This window comes from Salvelinus fontinalis, chromosome 16, assembly GCF_029448725.1.
Source record: "Salvelinus fontinalis isolate EN_2023a chromosome 16, ASM2944872v1, whole genome shotgun sequence".
Taxonomy (NCBI): Eukaryota; Metazoa; Chordata; class Actinopteri; order Salmoniformes; family Salmonidae; genus Salvelinus; species Salvelinus fontinalis.
The window spans coordinates 17,148,072-17,161,798 of NC_074680.1; the positions used below are offsets into that span (position 1 = coordinate 17,148,072).

The 13,727-nt window shown below is 42.0% G+C and overlaps 1 protein-coding gene across 2 annotated transcripts in view; it reads right to left on the minus strand.

Moving 5' to 3' along the window:
- LOC129812724 (kunitz-type protease inhibitor 1-like) overlaps nucleotides 1-13,727 on the minus strand; it is an 81,659-nt gene that overhangs the window by 44,934 nt on the left and 22,998 nt on the right. The window lies entirely within an intron of this gene.

Sequence of the window (13,727 nt, forward strand, 5' to 3'; positions counted from 1 at the left end):
AAAAGTGCTTTCTGGACCGTTTTTTGAAATTCTTTCGATTTTTAGGTCAATTACACACGTATAAGAACTGTATGAAGATACTTTAGTCACATTATAATATCATAATTTTTTTTGAAATGTTTAATTGTACTTAAGGAATATGTTTTGTGCGTTTGGAATATGATTTCATAGGAAGTCAAAAGTCAAAAGTCAAAAATGTGAATAAATTAGAAAAAACTTATCAACCCCTTTAAAAAAGTGCTTTTTTGGATTTCATAGTCAAAAATAACATTTTGTTTTTAAAAGGCCAAAATTAAGCATTTAAAACGGTTTTGAAAAATGACACCTGGTACCCAAAACATGAAACATAGAATATTTTTTGACTTTTTTTGGAAACCTCCTTAAATCACTCAGGCCGGACCCCCATTGACTCGAGAAGAAAAAACAAAACAAAAATTCCAGAAGAAAAAACAGAATATTTTTTGACTTTTTTTGAAAACCTCCATAAATCACTCAGGCCAGCACACATTGATTTTTGCCCGTCGAATAGTGCTCCCAGAGCGGGTATGGAATTCTGGATGCCCCCTAAAAGCAATTTCAACCATGGCACCTGGTAACCCCAAAAAAATACCAGGTGCACCAAAAGTTTGGACTTAGAATATTTTTTGAGTTTTTTGGAAAAACTCCATAAATCACTCAGGCCATTGACTCGAGAAGAAAAAACATAAAATATTTACAAGAAAAAACATAGAATATTTTCTGACTTTTTTTGAAAACCTCCATAAATCACTCAGGCCAGCACCCATTGATTTTTGCCCGTAGAATTGTGCTCCCAGAGCGGGTATGGAATTCTGGATGCCCCCTAAAAGCAATTTCAACCATGGCACCTGGTAACCCAAAAAATGAAACAGAATATTTTTTGACTTTTTTTGGAAACCTCCTTAAATCACTCAGGCCGGACCCCCATTGACACGAGAAGAAAAAACAAAACAAAAATTCCAGAAGAAAAAACAGAATATTTTCTGACTTTTTTTGAAAACCTCCATAAATCACTCAGGCCAGCACACATTGATTTTTGCCCGTAAATAGTGCTCCCAGAGCGGGTATGGAATTCTGGATGCCCCCTAAAAGCAATTTCAACCATGGCACCTGGTAACCCAAAAAATGAAACAGAATATTTTTTGACTTTTTTTGGAAACCTCCTTAAATCACTCAGGCCGGACCCCCATTGACACGAGAAGAAAAAACAAAACAAAAATTCCAGAAGAAAAAACATAGAATATTTTCTGACTTTTTTTGAAAACCTCCATAAATCACTCAGGCCAGCACACATTGATTTTTGCCCGTAAATAGTGCTCCCAGAGCGGGTATGGAATTCTGGATGCCCCCTAAAAGCAATTTCAACCATGGCACCTGGTAACCCCAAAAAAATACCAGGTGCACGAAAAGTTTGGACTTAGAATATTTTTTGAGTTTTTTGGAAAAACTCCATAAATCACTCAGGCCATTGACTCGAGAAGAAAAAACATAAAATATTTTTAAGAAAAAACATAGAATATTTTCTGACTTTTTTTGAAAACCTCCATAAATCACTCAGGCCAGCACCCATTGTTTTTTGCCCGTAGTATAGTGCTCCCAGAGCGGGTATGGAAGTCTGGATGCCCCCTAAAAGCATTTAAGGCTCTGTGTGTCTTTAAGCACCATATCCTTGCTGTGTGTGTGTGAGCTTTTCTTTGACATCTGTTTAGAGAAATGACTGATTTAAAGTTCATGAAGGTTGCCTAATCACACACTTAAAGTTTTGGAAAGATCTGACTTTTTTAAGCCTTTGAAACAGCACCTGTGACCCCATTTTAAGGCACTTCCGGTTGGCACAGGAAGCTTAGAATCAACACAGGTAGACCTCATAGTGGCTTGATGGATTGTCATTGAAGACAGGTTCATAAGACATTCATAACCCACATAGGGTTTATTTAAAGAATGCACGTTACATTTGCATATGATTCAACAGTGAAAAACATCACATCATATTGCAAACATAACACAGTGTTACATTTGCAATATGATGTATTGAATCATATTGCAAACATAACAGAGTGTTACATTTGCAATATGATGTGTTGAATCATATTGCAAACATAACAGAGTGTTACATTTGCAATATGATGTGGTGAATCATATTGCAAACATAACACACAGTGTTACATTTGTAATATGATGTGGTGAATCATATTGCAAACATAACACACAGTGTTACATTTGTAATATGATGTGTTGAATCATATTGCAAACATAACACACACTGTTACATTTGCAATATGATGTGTTGATTCATATTGCAAATGTAACGTGCATTCTTTAAATACTTTAGAAATACAAAATTGAACATCCTGATGACCTTAGGATGGCCGGCCAGTGTTAGTGGTTCCTCTCCATCGCTCGTTGCGTGGAAATTTCATCATGTGGATTTTGCTGATGGTACCCCCGCGTTGAAACATATTGCAATTGTACAAAAGTCAACTAAACGGATACCATCTGACACCAAACTCACTTTTTCCAACTCCTTTAGAAGCCAACTATAACATATTTCAGAGCAGGCCCAAAATTCACAGCGCCTTTCATTTAAACCATAATAAAACAAATAATACGTAGTTATGTTCTAGCTGCGGGTCCAATTTTCACATTATGTTTAGCCCTATGTGAGGCGACCTCGAATCCCAAGTTTCGGCTCGATAGGTCATTCGGTGCCCGAGCAAAACCCTAATTGGTGCTGAAAATCCACTGTTTTCATTGCCTTGCTACGGGGTCCTTGAATGAGCAATCAAACAGGCTCGTTGGGGTTTGTATCTATGGGCCGAGCCGGTTTCAATGCACCTAGTCTTGAGACTCTGGGACTTTTCTAAATGTCGTCCATTTCGTTGAGCTGAAATGAATTGAAAACATAGCAAATACACGAGGCTGTTTATCGGTCCGAGAACCTTCTAGAGCCACATAAATCACCGTGCACAATCGACCTGAGGTCTAGAACAGGTTTGTAACATTTCAGAACTCTAGGTCTGACGGTTCTTTAAAAGTTCAAACAAAAGTAACTACTACATGCACTGTCTGCCTCTTAGCCCCTCAGTGTGTCCCTCCATCATTTCTGTTGATTGTGTATTTTTTTTTTTTTTTAAATCTGATGGGATAAATGACTGATTTACAGTTCAGGAGGGTTGTCTATTCACATATATGAAGTTTTGGAAAGATTTGACCTTTTTAACCCTTCAAAACAGCCCATTTGACACCAATTATGGCACTTCCGGTTGGCACAGGAAGGTGAAAATAAACACATATACTCACTGGAGTATGCTGTTTGAGAATCCTGAATTTTAAGTCTATATGTTAAAATTTGACTGATTTACATAGGGCTGAATGCACTATTTCTCTCAAACTGCAGGTTGGCTATTGCAAACACTTTTAGGGTGATTTAACCACTTCCGGTTGCTCCAGGAAGCTTAGAATCAACACAGGTAGACCTCATAGTGGCCTGATGGACTGACATCAAAGACAGGTTCATAAGACAATCATAACCCACATAGGCTTTAGGTTGAATTTAGAGGTGAAGTCAATGTATTCCAATGGGGAGACATTTCATTTTAAACTATTTCATGTAAACACCTTCTTTTAACTGTGAAGGGTAAATGCCACAAGGTCAGGGTTAGGCTTGCACAGATCGGGAGGACCTTAGGATTGTTCCTGAGGTGAAATTGTGCTTCTAACCTTAACGGTTCTCTCTCTGTGTCCCAAAAGCAAATAAAATTGACATTGAGGTCAAAGGGTCATTTGTGTCCGTTCTCTTGTAACGGTCGCTGCGCTCAGACCGAGCGAGCTACGGTCAAGCGGGGCGTCTCGTTGAACTCGGCACGACCTGGAGATAATAGTAATGCCATTGCAGGCTTTGTGTGTTGTTAAGCACCGTACTTTTTCACTCCATCACTGCTTTGTGTGTGTTTTTGTGCGTGAGAGAGCTTTCCTTTGACATCTGCTTAGAGAAATTACTGATTTACAGTTCATGTGGGTTGTCTATACACACAAATTAAGTTTTGAAAAGTTCTGACCTTTTTAACCCTTCGAAACAGAACCATGACTCCATTTTAAGGCACTTCCGGTTGGCACAGGAAGCTATAGTTAAACACATGTCTTGACTGGGGTATGCTGTTAAAGAATCCTGAGTTTTAAGTCTATACGTTAAGAATTGACTGATCTACATAGGGTTGAATGCAGTGATTTTTCAAAATTGCAAGTCATGTATATCAGGATATCTTTTAGGCTGATTTAACCACTTCCGGTTGCTCCAGGAAGCTTAGATTCGACACAGTTAGACCTCATGGTGGGCTAATGGATTGTTATCAAAGACAGGTTCATAAGACATTCATAACCCACAGAGGCTTCAGGTTGAATTTAGAGGTGCAGTCAATGTGTTGCTATGGGATGACAATGACATGCTAGTTGACTTGCTAGGCGACTTTTGTACAACTTCAATATGTTTCAACGCGGGGCTACCATCACCAAAATCGACATGATGAAATTTCACGCAACGAGCGATGGAGAGGAACCACTATCACTGCCCGGCCATCCTGAGGTCATCAGGACGTTGACTTTTGTATTTCTAAGGTATTTAAAGAATGCACGTTACATTTGCAATATGATTCAACATCACATCATATTGCAAATGTAACAGGCATTTGCAATATGAAAAACATCACATCATATTGCAAATGTAACGTGCATTCTCTTAAATACTTTAGAAATGCAAAAGTCAACGTTCTGATGACCTCAGGATGGCCGGGCAGTGATAGTGGTTCCTCTCCATCGCTCGTTTTGTGAAATTTCATCATGTCGCTTTTTCCTCATGGTACCTCCCCGTTGAAACATATTGCAATTGTACAAAAGTCAACGAGCAAGTCAGTGTCCATCAGTCAAATAGATATTTTCAGACACCAAACTGATACCATCTGACTCCAAACTCACTTTTTCCAACTCCTTTCGATGCCAACTATAACATATTTCAGAGCAGGCCCAAAATTCACAGCGCTTTCTCTTTAAACCATAATAAAACAAATAATACATAGTTATGTTCTAGCTGCGGGTCCAATGTTCACATTATGTTTAGCCCTATGTGAGGCGACCTCGAATCCCAAGTTTCGGCTCGATAGGTCATTCGGTGTCCGAGCAAAACGCTAATTGGTGCTGAAAATCCACTGTTTTCATTGCCTTGCTACGGGGTCCTTGAATGAGCAATCAAACAGGCTCGTTGGGGTCTGTCTTTATGGGCCGAGCCGGTTTCAACGCACCTAGTCTTGAGACTCTGGGACTTTTCTAAAGGTCGTCCGTTTCGTTGAGGTCAAATGAATTGAAAACATGGCAAATACACGAGGCTTTTTATCGATCCGAGAACCTTCTAGAGTCATATAATTCACTGTGCACAATCGACCTGAGGTCTAGAACAGGTTTGTAAATTTTTAGAACTCTAGGTCTGACGGTTCTTTAAAAGTTGGAACAAAAGTAACTACTGCAGGCACTGTCTGCCTCTTAGCCCCTCAGAGTGTCCCTCCATCATTTCTGTGTGGGTGTGAATTTTTTTTTTTTTGAGATCTGATGGGATGAATGACTGATTTACAGTTCAGGAAGGTTGTCTATTCACATATATGAAGTTTTGGAAAGATTTGACATTTTTAACCCTTTGAAACAGCCCATTTGACACCAATTATGGCACTTCCGGTTGGCACAGGAAGCTGAAAAAACCCACATATCATCACTGGAGTATGTTGTTACAGAATCCTGAGTTTTAAGTCTGTATGTTAAAAATTGACTGATTTACATAGGGTTGAATGCACTATTTCTCTCATACTGCATGTTGGGTATGGCAAACACTTTTAGGGTGATTTAACCACTTCCGGTTGCTCCAGGAAGCTTAGAATCGACACAGGTAGACCTCATGGTGGCCTGATGGACTGACATCAAAGACAGGTCCATAAGACAATCATAACCCACATAGGCTTTAGGTTGAATTTAGAGGTGCAGTCAATGTATTCCAATGGGGAGACATTTCATTGATGTAAACACCTTCTTTTAACTGTGAAGGGTTAATGCCACAAGGTCAGGGTTAGGCTTGCACAGATCGGGAGGACCTTAAGAACACTCCTGAGGTGAAATTGTGTTTCTAACCTTAACGGTTCTCTCTCTGTGTCCCAAAAGCAAATGAAATTGACATTGAGGTCAAAAGGTCATTCGTGTCCGTTCTCTTGTAACGGTCGCTGCGCTCAGACCGAGCGAGCTACGGTCAAGCGGGGCATCTCGTTGAACTCGGCACGGCCTAGAGATAATAGTAATGCCATTTTGGGCTTTGTGTGTCTTTAAGCACCGTACTTTTTCACTCCATCCTTCCTTTTTGTGTGTGTGTTTTTGAGTGAGAGAGCTTTTCTTTGACATCTGTTTGGAAAAATGACTGATTACAGTTCATGAGGGTTGTCTAATCACACAAGTGCAGTTTTGAAAAGATCTGACCTTTATTACCCTTCAGACCTGACCCTATGGCACCATTTAAGGGACTTCCAGTTGACATAGGAAGCTGAACGTGAACACATACCCTCCTTGGGGTAGGCTCTTATATAATATTGAGTTTTAAGTCTTTATGTTAAGAGCGGACTTATTTAAAGAGGGTTAAAGGAGTGTGTGTTATTTCATAAAATCATATAAAATCACAGGATTCTCGCAGAGCTTCGAGACCCACTTTAAAAATGTACGTCTGAACACAGTGCAACTGGATCTGTGATTTTTTTGAAAAAAAAAATCCTCTTTGTGAACATCACCAAACGGTCAATGTACGATTTCTCTTAAATTACAATAGATAAATGGCTGGTTCTTTTTTTCCTGACACCGTATGCTTATGTACTTTGACATGAAGCGGTCAAATTAGCACCCCACTTGCGTTTTAACCCTTTAATCTCAGAAAAATAGCCATAACTCAAAAAGCGCCGAGGTCTCGACGCCATCTTGTTCGGGGCCAACTGCCCATTACTCCAAACCTACGCTCGCCGAGTTTCGTCTTCGAAATATTTTCAGTTTAGGAGAAAAGGCCGCGCTCGTTTGCCTAGTGCTCGTGCGCCTGCAATATGATTTATTTTCCCTCTTGTGGGAATTTTCGAGAATGCAGAAAAAAGTCAAAAATTTGTCATTTTTATAAAACGGAAACCGAAATTCCGAAACGTTTTTTTGAGTGACTTCCTGAAAGAGCTCTCCGCCGCCCACGGCCCGACGCCGTCCGCGATTTTCTGCGACGCAATAAGACGTCAGGTAAGGGACCGTACATTTGCAATGGGACTTTCTTCACTAACCATACGGCTCCCGTCTCAGAGTTCCCTTAAGGTATGGATGGGCCTCTCCAGATAGGTGGGTTTGGTGATGCGTTTACCTCTCTCATCCAGGAGTCGCTGATCAGTAACTTGAATCTTCTCACCCGGCCATCCTGTCTCGGGTACACTTCTGTAACTTTTGCCAATTTCCACTGGTTGCGTGGTGCAGTATCATCTTGCAAGATGACAATGTCATTAATCCTTGCGTTTCTTCTGTCTTTATTCCATTTCTGTCTGTTGATTGTTCTGAGGTATGAGCACTCTCCATAACCTGAGGTACTGGCGTCGGAGAAGTGATGGAGCTCATAACTCTGCACCTCCTTGAAACTTGATGGCAAGTAGGCTCGTTGAATCCTTACTTCAGACAAGATTTGTAGACATTGGAGCCAGAATTCCCACTGGGAACGTAGGTCATCTGGAAGGGGGTCATCCCAGTCGATCTTGTCACGACACATCTGCTGCACGATCTGCTTCCCTGCCAGGACAAAGGGTGCCACAAACCCAAGCGGATCATATACAGAGGCTACTGTAGACAATACTCCTCTTCTTGTGAGTGGGCGTTCCTTGACAACTACTCTAAACTGGATCTCGTCTGATGCGACACACCACAGTACACCAAGCGCTCTCTCCATGTGTGGTTCACCCAGAGCCATATCCAGGTCTTTGGCACCCTCGGCACGTTCTTCCTTGGGAATTGTGGCTATAACTTCCTTGCTGTTAGAGATAAACTTGTGCAACCAGAGTTTGCCGATGCTGCAAAGCTCTCTTGCTTCTTTCACCAGCTGGGCCACTTCAGCTTCAGACGATACGCTCGTCAACCCATCATCAACATAAAAGTTCCTTTCTATGAACTGGATATACTTCTCGCTGAAGCTTCCTCGTTCTTCGGCAGCAAGATGTTTGAGACCATAGTTGGCGCAACCAGGAGATGAAGCTGCGCTGAACAAATGTACCTTCATACGATACACTGAGGGTTGAGACTCTAGATCTCCGTTCTCCCACCAAAGGAGCCATAGATAATCTTGGTCTTCTGCTTTCACATGAAACTGGTGGAACATACACTCTACATCACACATGATTGCAACTGGACCCTTACGAAAACGACAAAGGACGCCCAGCAATGTGTTTGTCAACTCTGGACCGGTAAGGAGATGGTCATTCAAGGACGTCTCTCGAAACTTAGCTGTGCAGTCAAAGACGACTCGTATCTTCCCAGGCTTTTGTGGGTGATAAACCCCATGGTGCGGGATGTACCATGCTGGATGCTTCTTAATTTCCTCTTTGGAGACCTTCTCAGCATCTCCACAAGCTATGGTCTCTTCCATGAATGCTGTGTATTCCTTGTAGTACTGCTTGTCTCTCCTTAGCCTCCTTTCCAGGCACTTGAGACGGGGAACTGCACATGTTTTATTGTTCGGCAGGTTGGGTCTTTCTTCCTTAAACGGCAGCGGCATCTCATAGTGTCCATTGTCCTTGCGTCTGATTCCCGCTTTCATTTTTGTCAGGAACCGGATATCCTCTTGAGATTCGAGGTCCTCTTCTGCAGTTCTCTCGTTGAAGTCGGATTCAAGCGTCTTGATAATGTCCAGTGCTGTGATTACCTCTCTTACGCGTGTTCTACTAACATAGTGTACTTGATTTGTGACGTTGGAAGAAGATTGAAGGCTTGGCATCACCTGTCTAACGATAACCTGATGACTCACTCCAATAGCGTCGCCATGGTCGATACATGGGTTTCCATAGCCGACTATGCTCCAGCCAAGGTCTGTTCTCTGAGCAAAAGGCTGATTTTCCTTACCAGACACAATTTCTCTTGGAAGGAGAGCCTGGGAGCAGTTGTAGCCAATTAAGAGACCGACATCACAGCTCTGTTGAGGGGAAATCTCCTCTGCAATGTGTTCAAGATGAGACCATGCTCTTGCAGTCTCTGGAGTAGGAATATGATCTCTGTTTGCAGGAATAAACTCTCTCGAGTAAGTCGTTGGCAGAGGGATTTTCTTCTCCAAGTAAAACCCTCTAACCTGCAAACCAGACAGCTTCTGGCAGGGCACAATGGTATTCCTTGAAGCCATTGTAGAGAGTTTCAGTTGGACTGGCTCCTTCCTTTTATTGAGAGCGTTTGTTGTCTCTTCAAGGATAAAGGTGGTGTCGCTCTGGGTGTCAAGAAGTGCATACACAAGAACTTCACGATCTGGCTCGCTTGTGGTTGACACCCATACTGGAATGATTGTGGAGGTGTGAGTGTTGTTAATGTCCCTTACGACTCTGTTGGATATGGCCTCACTTGACGCTCTTGTCCCCTTATCTTGTGGGGGCTCTGTCTTCCTATCCCTTAACCTTTCTTTAGTACGATCTTCGTGCAGGCAGGATGGATGCCTCCTCTGACACGTGTCGCAGGTGTTCCTGTTATCACAATCTTTCGAGTGATGCCCAGGCCTTAAACAGCCAAAGCACAATTTATTCTCTTGAACAAACTTTTGTCGCTCTGTGGTGGGCTTATCCATGAACTTACAGCATTTGTGGAGACTGTGACCTGACTTCTCACAGAAGACACAACTAGTAACAGTATCTTTCTCATCAGAGTTAGTTGCTAACACCCTTGCTCCGGGGCTTTGAATCCTTGGTATCTTAGGTTTTCCATCTTCGCTTGATTGCAAAGCATGAGGGTATGTTACAGGATTGCAAGCGATCTTTGCTTCTCTCGTGAGAAACTTCACAAACTGACTGAAGCTTGGAAAGGTCTCAGTTTCTTCTAAGATGTCTACGACCTTTCTATTCCATCTTGAAGTTAGCCAATCTGGAAGTTTAGCGAGGATCTTTTGGTTTTCATTACAGTCATTAAGCACCTCCAGGCCCTTATTCTGAGACATAGCAGCCTCACAGCTGCGAAGAAAGTCTACAAAGTCTCTAAGTTCAAGACTGTCCTTGGATCCTATCTTAGGCCATGCATTGAGCTTATCTCTGAAGGACTTGGCGATGAGGAATTTGTTTCCGTACCTTTCTTCAAGAATGGTCCACGCAGCATGGTAGGCTGACTCTGTTCCTAACATAAAGTAACTTTCGATGGCTTTCTTGGCAGGCCCACCGACATATTTTCTTAAGTAATATATCTTCTCAGTTGCTGGTATGTTCTTCCTGTCTATCAGAGTCTGAAAAGAGACCTTCCAGTCAGTGAACGAGAGTGGTTCTCCATTGATTGTTACTGCTTCTGGTCTGGGGAGGACAAGGAATTGCTGTCCTTCCAGTTCAGTTCTATCTGGTTACTTTGACCTTCTTCCCTGCCTTTTAAATGACACCTTACAGTCTTGATAATAGACATTGTAACTGCTTCACAAGTATCAACTCTGCGTCTTATATCGTTGTCGGGAATGTCGATTTGACGCAAATTTACATAGACAAGGCTTAGTTCTGTAGAGGTATGACTGATCTTGTTTAAGAGGTCTTCTAGTAGGTCTTCAGAGCAACAGCTTGTCAGTGACTGTTTTGCAACTTTGTAACTATATATATATATCCCTTTTTTTATATATATATTTTTTTTAGTAAGTATCAAAGAATATTTTTCCAGTAATACACATACCAGCAATACATTAATAAGATAGAAAGAACAAATGCATAATACCAGCCTCTTGAAATGCACAACTATCTCCAGTCCTTACGAATTGTAATCTTAAAGTCTCTTATTAGCTGTTCACAAGGCTAGGACCACCTTCAAACACCTTGACTTGTACTTGCGTGTCTGACTTTCCTGTTAGTCTTGACCTTATGTTGCCTCACGATGCTTCCTTATGTGGAGATTTCTTCTTAGGTTGCAGGTAGGTGCAAAACTCTTATCAGATGACAGGGCCTACCAGGATTTGGGAATCTTGTAGACGTTTTACAGCTGGGTAAGATTCTTCTTTCTCTCTTGCTCGTGAAGAGCATTGAGTTCTCACTGTAGCTCCCTCCAGTAACCACGAGCACAACCGTTCCTTGATTTTAACTGGCGGCTTTATTCTGTAGATTTAGTCAGAATTATCACCTTCCGTGAGAACTATAAAGTAAATGAAAAATACAGTTAAGCACACTCTTACAACCTTATCTTACGAGTGACTTATTAGCTTGGTATAACTCTGAAGTGCTTACATACATAAACAGTTTAGCCGGCGCTATAACAGTATTAGATTAAACACATGAATAAAGGAAAAATACCTCATTGGCTGCTTATTGCTGTTGCTGTGCGTTTTGTTGCTGTGCGTTTTGCTGCCAACTTTACTTTACTTTGCTAGCTGACAACTTTACGTTTTTTTGTTTTGTTTCTGTTTTTAATTACCGTTTATATTTTTAGTTTTTCCATCGCAACTTTTTTCCCTCATTCAACTTTTTCACTCCGGACGCTTTATCTGGACATGGTTCGTCAACACCTTCAACAGCCGAAGCTAAGTGGTAACATTAACATGATGTCTTCTAATTGCAGTCGCTGTACTCATAATATACAGGAGAACGATCGCCTTACGGCGAAAATAGCTGTGCTGCAAGCCCAGCTTCAGACGCAATCGTTAGGCAAGGGTAATTTCAGTGTAGGAAAGGAAGAAACAGCGTCTGTGCCACCAGTAAGTACAGATAGTAACGTTAGTATAAATCCTCCCGCACAGTCCCCGCAGCCGGACAACTTTCTCATGGCTTCTGGAGGGAAATGCTGTTGGAATGCTCAACCGGTGTCGCTCATTCAGCCGACAGAAACTTTCAACCGGTTTTCCCCATTATGTAGCGAGTCTGAGTCTTCTCTTGTCTCTACTCCTCCCGTTACGGGGTCTGAGACGCCGAAGGCTCCCACCATTAGCTCTGACAAATTGAAAACCCTAGTCATTGGCGACTCCATTACCCGCAGTATTAGACTTAAAACGAATCACCCAGCGATCATACACTGTTTACCAGGGGGCAGGGCTACCGACGTTAAGGCTAATCTTAAGATGGTGCTGGCTAAAGCTAAATCTGGCGAGTGTAGAGAGTATAGAGATATTGTTATCCACGTCGGCACCAACGATGTTAGAATGAAACAGTCAGAGGTCACCAAGTGCAACATAGCTTCAGCGTGTAAATCAGCTAGAAAGATGTGTCGGCATCGAGTAATTGTCTCTGGCCCCCTCCCAGTTAGGGGGAGTGACGAGCTCTACAGCAGAGTCTCAGCACTCAATCGCTGGTTGAAAACTGTTTTCTGCCCCTCCCAAAAGATAGAATTTGTAGATAATTGGCCCTCTTTCTGGGACTCACCCACAAACAGGACCAAGCCTGACCTGCTGAGGAGTGACGGACTCCATCCTACCTGGAGGGGTGCTCTCATCTTATCTACCAACATAGATAGGGCTCTAACTCCTTTAGCCCCACAATGAAATAGGGTGCAGGCCAGGCAGCAGGCTGTTAGCCAACCTGCCAGCTTAGTGGAGTCTGCCAATAGCACAGTCAGTGTAGTCAGCTCAGCCATACCCATTGAGACTGTGTCTGTGCCTCGACCTAGGTTGGGCAAAACTAAACATGGCGGTGTTCGCCTTAGCAATCTTATTAGGATAAAGACCTCCTCCATTCCTGCCATTATTGAAAGAGATCGTGATACCTCACATCTCAAAATAGGGTTACTTAATGTTAGATCCCTCACTTCAAAGGCAGTCATAGTCAATGAACTAATCACTGATCATAATCTTGATGTGATTGGCCTGACTGAAACATGGCTTAAGCCTGATGAATTTACTGTGTTAAATGAGGCCTCACCTCCTGGTTACACTAGTGACCATATCCCCCGTGCATCCCGCAAAGGCGGAGGTGTTGCTAACATTTACGATAGCAAATTTCAATTTACAAAAAAAAAAATGGCGTTTTCGTCTTTTGAGCTTCTAGTCATGAAATCTATGCAGCCTACTCAATCACTTTTTATAGCTACTGTTTACAGGCCTCCTGGGCCATATACAGCGTTCCTCTCTGAGTTTCCTGAATTCCTATCAGACCTTGTAGTCATAGCAGATCATATTCTAATTTTTGGTGATTTTAATATTCACATGGAGAAGTCCACAGACCCACTCCAAAAGTCTTTCGGAGCCATCATCAACTCAGTGGGTTTTGTCCAACATGTCTCTGGACCTACTCACTGCCACAGTCATACTCTGGACCTAGTTTTGTCCCATGGAATAAATGTTGTAGATCTTAATGTTTTTCCACATAATCCTGGACTATCGGACCACCATTTTATTACGTTTGCAATCGCAACAAATAATCTGCTCAGACCCCAACCAAGGAGCATCAAAAGTCGTGCTATAAATTCTCAGACAACACAAAAATTCCTTGATGCCCTTCCAGACTCCTTCTGCCTACCCAAGGACGTCA